We start from the raw sequence: 10,678 nt of genomic DNA on the forward strand, positions 1-10,678 counted from the left end.
GTGAGCTGAGCGGGCTCCATGCTTGCCTTGGTATGGTGTCTGCACAGGTAACTCAGGAAGAAAGGCACGAAACGATTGTCTGCCCTTGCTTTCACGGAGGGAGGGAGGGAACGGGGCCCTGACGATATGTACCCAGAACCACCCGCGACAATGTTTTAGCCCCATCAGGCATTGGGATCTCAACCCAGAATTCCAATGGGCAGCGGAGACTGCGGGAAGTGTGGGATAGCTACCCACAGTGCAACACTCCGGAAGTCGACTCTAGCCTCGGTACTGTGGAAGCACTCTGCCGAGTTAATGCACTTAATGCACTTAGAGCATTTTCTGTGGGGGGGGACACACTCGAATATATAAAACCGATTTCTAAAAAACCAACTTCTATAAATTCAACCTAATTTCATAGTGTAGACATATCCTAGGGGACGTTAAACAGAAGCAATTAAAGTTACACACTTTTAAATCAGCAGGTCCAGATAAATTACATCCAAGAGTTTTACAAGAGCTGGCTGAGGAGCTTGTGGACTATTAATGTTGACTTTCAATAAGTCTCGGTCCACTGTGGAAGTTCAAGAAGATTGGAAAAAAGCTAATATTGTGCCAATATTTAAAAAGGGTAAACGGGATGACCCAGGTGATTATAGGCCTGTCAGTCTGACATCGATCCCGGGCAAGATAATGGAGTGGCTGATACGGGACTCAATTAATAAAGAATTAAAAGGAGAGTGATGTAATTTATGGAAATCAACATGGGTTTTTGGAAAATGGATCTTGTCAAACTAACAGGATATCTTTTTTTTTGGTGAGATTACAAATCTGGCTGATAAAGGGAATAGTGTTGACAGAATATACTTACACTTCTGTAAGGCATTTGACTTGTACTGCACGAGATTTTGATCAAAAAACTAGAATGATCTAAAATTAACATGGCACACATTAAATGGATTATAAACTGGCTAAGTGATAGGACTCAAAATGTAACTGTAAATGGGGAATCTCCAGTGGGGTCATGCAGGGAGTGGTTCTTGGCCCTATACTATTTTACATTTTTATCAATGACCTGGAAGAAAACATAAAATCATCACTAATAAAGTTTGCAGATGACACCAAAACTGGGGGAAGGGTAAATAAGGAAAAGGACAGGTCACTGATACAGAGAGATCTGGATTGCTTGGTAAACTGGGTGCAAGCAAATAATATGTGTTTTAATATTGCTAAATGTAAAGGTATACACCTAGGAAAAAATAATGTGTGCCATATTTACAGGACGGGAGACTCTATCCTGGGAAGCAGTGACTCTGAAAAAGATATGGGAGTCATGCTGGATAATCAGCTGAACATGAGCTCGCAGTGTGACTCTGCAAACAAAAGAGCGAATGTGATCCTGTGATGCATAAACAGGGGACGCTCCAGTGGGAGTAGACAGGTTTTTTATCTCTGTATTTGGCACTGGTATGACCACTGCTGTAATATTGTGTCCAGTTCTAGTGTCCACAATTCAAGAAGTATCTACAGGGGGAACAAATATTGTATAATGGGCTCTTCAATGTAGCAGAGAAAAGTATAACTTGATCCAATGGCTGGAAGTTGAAGCTAGACAAATTCAGACTGGAAATAAGGTGTAAATTTTTAACAGTGAGAGTAATTAACCATTGGAACACTTTCCCAAGGGTCGTGATGGATTCTCCATCACTGACAATTTTTAAATCAAGACTGGATGTTCGTCAAGTGATGTCCCCATGGGTGCTCCCCTGTAGGTGCGGCAGCACCCCCGTGCCTGTGATCAGAGATCTTTGGCAGCAGTGCCTCTCGGACCACACATGTGCACCTCCCGCATCGCAAGCCGTGAACGGGACATACGTATATAGCATTGTGTGGTACAGCCAGACCCCAGTTCCTTCTCTGCTACCTTTGGTCTGAGGTACAATCTGCAGCAGAGCCCACTTCTTTTTGACTAGATAGTGCCTTACCTGTCAGTTTTAGTTTAGTTAGTACTTCCTTCTTTTTCTTTCCTCTATGTTAAAAAAATGTTTTCACTTTACCCTACTCATTACTTCATAGGTTAGGTTTTCATTTCCCCCCTTCCTGCCGACCCGACCGGGAAGCTTTTTCCTTGCCCTTTTGCCCGGATTAAGAGGTGTGTCTCTTGCTAACTCACCTTCCCGGTAACAGATGGCTACCCACAGTATATTCGCTGTCTGACAGAAGGACAAAAATGTTCCCACTGCCACGACTTGACTGCCAGAGTTAGAAAAGACTGGGACATTCTCTTCATGGAGAAATAACTGCATCCAGCATTGGACCAGGGTTCAGACTATCCCCATATGCAATTTTCCTGCTTTGATGAGAAGAAATGAGCTCCCTCATCACTCCCTGAGGCACTGCCCGCTAGAACACCATTCCCTGCAAGGTCAGTCACCTAGACATCATTGGACAGGGGACATAGCTTCAGGGCCTGTCCAAATACCTCTAGTCCTGGAACAAAACAACAGTCTAAAGACCCTAACCGGGCAGACCTACAGCCCTTGGCACCGTCTGTCAGCTCTGGAGACCAAGACAGACCAACTTTGGGAACTAACTGTTGGCACTTATGAAGCCGTCGGCACTGGGCAAGTCTCCAGCTCCACCTGCTGGCTGCTTAAGAGACTGTATCTCTTCCTCCGCACTGATTCATGCATGAATGCGGATGATGTTGCTACCTCCTCCTCAGGAGTTCAGATGCCCTAAAAAGCTACTTGTATCTGACGTGCCTGAGTCACCACTGCTCAAACATGACCTCTACCACTTCCACCCTCCTCTCTGGGCTCATGACATTCTTTCCTTTTCTCTTTGAGGACCACAACTCCTTTCCCCAGTGACAAGGAGGAAGAAGAGGAGGAGGAGTGCTCCATCACACCCTCTTGTTTGAGACCAGAACCCTGGTAGGGACCACTGTGGATGCAACCCCGAACATTCCACTTCCTCCACATTGGCCATATTGGTTCCCCTGGTCCATGTACAGAGCCCAGTTCAGGAAGCCTCCCCTGGAGCAAAGCCATTAACTTACACCTTTGCCTTCTCCACCAATTTCTCTTCAACCAGAGACCAAGCCTCCCCTAGTAACAGATGAAGAGGAAGAAAAGGAAGAGGAAGCTCCACTACATTTCTCATCTTCTTCCCTTGATGAGGCTCTCATGCCTTTGTCTCCTACTGCTGCTGATGATTTCAATCATTTTCAAGAATTATTTCGCAGGATTGCAGACTCCCTCCAGATTCCTTTGGAGGAAGTGCAAGATCAGCAACATAAACTGCTCAATATCCTGCACACACCCTTCTCCACAATAGCCGTCCCAATTAATGATGCCCTTCTTGATCCCACTAAATTGCTTGGCAGACCCCGACATCCATCCCTCCGACCTGCAAATGGGCAGACAAAAAATATGATGTCCCCACAAAGGATATGGTTATTCGGTTACACAGGTGATGTCTGCAAGTGGGGCTACGTATAATATATGTCCCTCACAGACACAGCCTGCACAAACACTTATCCATGCCCAAGAAGTTCAAGGACTCACTACTGTGGTGGACACAGCCCAAGAATGTCTGTGTAAGGATTCCTTTCCATCAACCAGCACCCGCCGACCATGATTCCAACAACCTTATTCGGTTGGGGAGCACACCTTCACACTCATACAGTGCAGGGCAGATGGTCCTTAGTTGAACCCACCCTACACATCAACCTTCTAGAGATATGAGCTGTCCTCATTTTCTCTCACTGATCTCACATTGCACCATCAGAGTCATGACGGATGGACAATTCATCTGCATGTTTTATATCAACAGGCAAGGAGGAGTGAAGTCCCACTTTTTTTGGATGCACTGAAATTATGGAACTGGTGTATCCAACACGACATCACCATCTCAGCCACATACGTCCCTGGACACTGGGGAACAACACTGAAGGCTCACTGAACAGGAGATTCTTCCATGCTCATGAGTGGGAACTGGATATGCAAATCCTTCAGTTTATCTTCAACCACTGGGGATTCCTCACCATAGCTGTTTTTGCCACACCGCAAAACGCCCACTGCCCTCAATTTGGTCCCAGGTGGGACTGGGACATGGATCTCTGGGAGACTCATTCCTCATCACATGGGATGTGCCACTACTCTATGCCTTCCCTCCCTTTCACCTTCTGTTTCAAGTGCTCCACAAGAAACAGGAGCACTGAGCCCTTGTCATCCTTATAGCTCGGACATGGCCACGACACATCTGGTATACTTACCTCCTTCACATGATGAGATGCCCTCCGATCTCTCGCCATCTGAGTCCGTGACTCCTTTCACAGGCTGTGGGTTGCATCTTCCATCCCAATCCACAACTGCTCCACCTGAAAGCCTGGCTCCTTCATGATTCTGGGATTCGGAAATAATCTGTTCGGAAGCAGTTAAACAGGTACTCTTGAATAGCAGACGCGACACTACTAGACACACTAACTTCCAAAAATGGACTAGATTCCCATACTGGTGCGTCTCCCATCATGTCGATGCAACAAGTGCTCCATTACCACCTATCCTGGACTTTATTTTAAACCTTAAACAACTGGGATTATCCACTAGCTCCATCTGTGTGCATTTGGCTGCCATCACAACTGTCACTGCCACATAGACAGCCACTTTGTCTTCACACACCCACTCAAGAAAAGTTTCCTGAAGTGTCTTCAAAATCTTTACCCTCACATACAAGATCCAACCCTGGCCTGGGACCCTGGCCTTGTCTTACGCTCTCTTACTAGGCCTGTGTTTGAAACAATGGCAATGTGCTCCTACTTCACTTATCTATGAAAACAGCATTTCTTGTTGCTATTACCTGTGTCCGATGGACTGGTGAAATTGGAGCACTTATGACATGCCCCCCCGTATACACTTTTTTATAAAGACCAAGTTATGTTATGTCCTCACCCCAAATTTTTTACCCAAGATACCATCTGCTTTCCCTCTTAATCAATCTATCCACCTGACTTGCTTCTTTCCAAAGCCTCATAGCAACCAACAGGAGGCAGTGCTGCACACCATTAGCTTTCTACCTGGACAAAAAGAGAACTAAACCTTTCCGAAAATTGCCACGCTTATTCCTTTTAAGGGCCAAAAGATCCAAGGGTGCAGCCATCTCTAAGCAACGCCTTTCCAAGTGGATCTTGCAGTGTATACATCTATCCTATCAACTACACAATTGACAATCTCCTCCTGGAACTAAAGCACGTTCCACTTGCCACTTCCATTGCTTTTCTCAATAATGCCCCAACTGCTGACATTTGCAAAGCGGCCACATGGGCATGAGCAGGCACTTTTCCCCATCACTATGCCATCGCTCACACCGCCGCCACAGATACTGTCCTAGGGCATGCTGTCCTATCATCTGCAGGAAATGCTGCTCCAAAGCCCCAGCCTTCCTACTAGGGGCACTGCTTCCTAGTCACCTGCAGTCGAGCACTCAGAGGCCATCATTCGAAGAAGAAAAGAAGGTTCCTCACCGTGTGCAGTAACTGAGGTTCTTTTAGATGTGTGTCCCTATGGGTGCTCTAGTACCTGTCCTAGAATCATAGAATCATAGAATATCAGGGTTGGAAGGGACCCCAGAAGGTCATCTAGTCCAACCCCCTGCTCGAAGCAGGACCAATTCCCAGTTAAATCATCCCAGCCAGGGCTTTGTCAAGCCTGACCTTAAAAACCTCAAAGGAAGGAGATTCTACCACCTCCCTAGGTAACGCATTCCAGTGTTTCACCACCCTCTTAGTGAAAAAGTTTTTCCTAATATCCAATCTAAACCTCCCCCACTGCAACTTGAGACCATTACTCCTCGTTCTGTCATCTGCTACCATTGAGAACAGTCTAGAGCCATCCTCTTTGGAACCCCCTTTCAGGTAGTTGAAAGCAGCTATCAAATCCCCCCTCATTCTTCTCTTCTGCAGGCTAAACAATCCCAGCTCCCTCAGCCTCTCCTCATAAGTCATGTGTTCCAGACCCCTAATCATTTTTGTTGCCCTTCGCTGGACTCTCTCCAATTTATCCACATCCTTCTTGTAGTGTGGGGCCCAAAACTGGACACAGTACTCCAGATGAGGCCTCACCAATGTTGAATAGAGGGGAACGATCACGTCCCTCGATCTGCTCGCTATGCCCCTACTTATACAAGTCCTCCTCCACTGTGCTTCGGAACTGAAACATAAGCTCAGCAGCAGGAAGAAACTGGGCGGGGGTGGGAGGGGCGGTCAGGCTGCCCAGCACTAAAAATATATGTCCCGCTCACGATGTGAGATGGGGGAGGTGTGCATGTGAAGTCTGATGGCCACTGTTGCTGCTGATCTCCGATTCCAGGTGCACGGGTGCTGCTGCACCAACAGTGGAGCACCCGTAGAGAAACACATCTTGAGGAACCTCGGTTACTGACAGGGTGAGTAACCATCTCTTTTCTAAAAGCTCTGCTCTTGGGATTAAATTTGGGAAGTTCTACGGCCTGTGTTATACCAGAGGTCAGACTAGACGATCCTAATCAGAGGCGATGTGTGTGTGTGGGGGGGGGGGCATGCAGGGTCAAGTGCCCCTCGATTGGCCTGCTGGAGGTGGGGAAGGAGAGGAGGTCTGTTCTTCTCTCCCTGCACCTCTCCCTCCTCACGTTCAGCCGCTCTCCCTGGCAGCCGGGCAGGGAGCAGGATGGAGCCATTTCTGCCTGAGAGCGCCTGGCTGGGAGGCAGCGGCGGCCCGCACCCTGCCAGGGCTCTGCTGCTGGGGACAGGGGTTGAGCGAGCCGGAGCCCCCTGTCACCCACCTGGCATGCTCAGCCCCTGTCCCTGGCAACCGAGGGAAGGGAGGAGGGGCAGTTACATGTCCAGTATCGGGAGGCACCAGTCATCTATGCTCCTAATGGTCCGTTCTGGCCTTAGAATCTATGATTCAAGAATAAGCTGCAATGTTGCAGCTCCAGTTTACACCAGTTCAGTGTGTATACACTTGGAGTTTGCACCAGCATAGATGCTTTGGTATAGCTATGCCAGTACAAATATCTGCAGTCTGTCCTGCAGAAAGAGCTTCTTCTTGGGTAGCCATTCCCAGCACTAGTTGACATTTTTCAAACCCTAAAGTAATTTTCTCTAAAAATGGCTTTTTTTCTTAACTGGATTTTTTTTTGGGGGGTGGAAAATTGTCAACCTTATAAAAGTGTTCTTTTCTCATGATATTTGTTTTCTCAAAATGGTGAGTGAAAACCACTATCAGAATGGTTTTCAAAATTCTTTCATTTGTCATAGCCTTAGTTTCAATCACCATTTTAATAAACATTTTGGTGAAAATGATTGCAAAAAATTCATGACAAAATAGGCCCATTTTTCACCCTGTGAGATGAGAACAGCTTCAACATTTTTCTTTGCCAGAGGACGTTGTGAAGGTCAAGACTATAATAGGGTTCAAAAAAGAACTAGATAAATTCATGGAGGATAGGTCCATCAATGGCTATTAGCCAGGATCAGCAGGGATGGTGTCCCTAGCCTGTTTGCCAGAAGCTGGGAATGAGCGACAGGATGGATCACCTGATAATTACCTGTTCTGTTCATTCCCTCTGGGGCACCTGGCACTGGCTACTGTCGGAAGACAGGATACTGGGCTAGATGGACCATTGGTCTGACCCAGTATAGCCATTTTATGTTCTTCTGTTTTCCTGAGAGGGAGAAATCACATTTTGACCATCTCTATTCACAGTTAATAAAGGTAAAAATCCTTGATTAGGCTTGTACAATTCAAGGGTGACATATTTGTTAGATCTAATATTGATGACTTGATATCTGAGAGTCAAAAAATTTCATTAGATAATATTCTCTCTCTCTTTGCTATTTCTAGGTGCTGATACTGCTTTCAAAATGGTGGCAGGGAGGTAAGTGACAGCTCTTTGATAGCAGGAATAGAGTGAATTTTTTCACTTGCCCCAGGCAGCTGCTTATGAAAGAATGATGGAAGGAATGCAAATGAAGACACCCTTTACCATACTTGGAAATGTTTGATTAATCACATGGACTGTGGGTGAAGCACTGTTAATAAATCATGTAGTGTTACTAAATATAAAAAGGGATGGCTACTGAATAACTCAGCACATGTGTAGCAGTTACATTGCTACTTCCCTAGGTAATATTTTACTTTTCTCTTTGCGTTCATGCTGTATTATATTGTGGAGTAAAAGTTCTCTTCTCATTGGAAAATAATGGCCCATCTGACAAAAAATGTAAATTTGATATAAATCTTTTGAATAATCTTCAGTTCCCATCCACTCCCCACTTTCTGTAACCTATGATGCTACAAGGGGACATTGATAAGTATGTTTATCCAAACTATGTTCTTTGAAGTGAATTTGGTGCTTGTGAAAAGGATGAGAGCCATAGCACTGGGGACTAAAGCTCTCAGCTTACCAGTGAAACAGGTATGCCAGAAGGAGGGGCAGTGCAATTATCCCCTCAGGTGGGTCTGCCAATGGGTTGCCAATAGTCCCTTATTTTTTTCATTTCTGTACAGCAAGATCAGGAGTTGCTGAGTGCTGCAAAAAGCATCAGGAAATACCCCTGGAAGATGTAGGTGAGTAACGCTTATTATTAATTATTATTATTATTTATTGATAATAATGATAATAATAATACTGGGAGGAGAAGTGGGGTAGGGATGCTAAGAAAATAGTCACTTATTTTTGAAATACAGTGTTGGCAACCCTATGTGACCTGGTGCAATCTTTGTTAGAAATGTGTGATTCAGGCCTTGATTCAACAAAGCGCATAAATACATGTGCAGTCCTGTTGGCACAGCACATGCTTAAGTACTTCGCAGGATCAGGACTTAGGTTTCCATGATCATTCAAGAGGAAATCCAGCCCGCTCCTCCACAGGTATGGATGCCACCTGGGCCTCAGAACTGGTGCAGTTCTACTGTGCAAAACAGGAGGCTGTATTTGGGGATGTATCACATGAGCTGACCCCTCTCCCTCTTTGGTTTCCCCTTTCCCCTCCTGTAGTCTGAGGTCAGTCTTCCATGTATAGCACAGAACAGTCACCATCCATTCACAGGCTGTTACTTTTCCACTTCCAACTAACCTTATTGAACTGTTTACATTGACAATGTTTAGTGTTGGCTTCTCTTATCTCATTGAACTTTGCTAGCTATGGGTAAATTTTCAGAGATTAGCTCCCTTGGCCCCACAGTGTCTGGGCATGGAAAAATTACTGGCACCAGCATGCATCTTTATTAAAGCCACTCCTCCGTCTCCCCCCAAATTAAAATAATTGGAAAACAAACCAACCCAAACCCCAGAAAATATTCAAAGTGTCAAAAATGATAAACAATTAACTGACGGTAAAATTCAGTTTGCATTTTCTAGTTCAGAAAGGGCACTGGACCAAAGCTCCACTGTTTTGCCTGATTAAGCAGCTGATATCAGTGTTGTTACCTTTGATACAGTCTATTTGATCAGCCAAAATAGTCCAGGTTTGATTTGGGTTATGTTTGTTGGTTTGGAGGACTAGATGACTCGGGATCAGAAATGAGATACAAAATTAACCACCTCTAAGTCATAAACATCAATGTTGTCCAGGTAGGAAATGACTGGCAGTTTCTGTTACCTGCTGGCTCAGGGGCCTATCTGAAAAGAGCTGATGGTCTCAGTCCAGTTCCTACTGGACAGGTGTGCCTGTCGCAGTATAACCTACCAGCATTGCACCTGAGCTGACCCTTTACGCAGAACGGCAAAGGAATGGAGGATGGGTAACCAATTCCCTAGAGTTCTAGAGATGGATCCTCTACAATATGCTTTTGCAGTAAGAAGACATCCCCCCACTAAAACCTCCACTGACTGCTCATTTAAAATTCCTATGGTATGACTTGGGTTGCTTCCCATAGGGAATTCCTTTGATGGACATGCACAATTGGTCCCGCAGAAGCTGCTCCGGTTAGGTTGCCTGTGGTCAAACATTGTGTAATGGATCTCTTAGCTTGCTAGCCTAAATTCAGGCATAAATTTTACATATGGAAATGTCAATGCACCAGTCTCTCTGGATAGACCAGTCATACGGGATGTTATTTGGGAAGCAGAGAACAGACAAAACAGGCATCTTCGGTGGAGATGTTGAGTGTACTTAGCTGAAGGCCAACAGGGAATGAGATCACAGCACAGTTTGCATTGTGGTCCTAGTCTAGGTGAAAAGGTGTTCTAATTGGAATGCCTTAAGCTTCAATGCACTTGCAATGCTCTGTGCTTATATATGATAGGACATTTTACAAGCACTAGTTACAAGCTTGTTGCAACCCTTGTGCTAAGGAGCCAAATTTATCTCTAATGTAACTCAACTGACTTTTGATGAATTATGCTTGGGATGAGGTTGACCCAAGTTCCTTAGCTCAGATCCACCCAAACCAATGCAAATTTAATCTGTTTCTCCCCAACGTGGTCTGGAATCTGCAAGTGTTCTAGCTGCATCCACTGATCCTCTAAACCCCATCCCGTGATCTGCAGATTCATAGATTATAAATCCAGAAGAGACCACTGTAATCATCTAGTTTGACCTGCATAATACAGGCCATAGAACTTCTCTGAATTAATCCCTGTTTGAGTTAGAGCATAATTTTTAGAAAAGCATCCAATCTTGATTTTAAAATTACCAGTGATGGAGAAT

This window comes from Lepidochelys kempii, chromosome 6, assembly GCF_965140285.1.
Source record: "Lepidochelys kempii isolate rLepKem1 chromosome 6, rLepKem1.hap1, whole genome shotgun sequence".
Taxonomy (NCBI): domain Eukaryota; kingdom Metazoa; phylum Chordata; order Testudines; family Cheloniidae; genus Lepidochelys; species Lepidochelys kempii.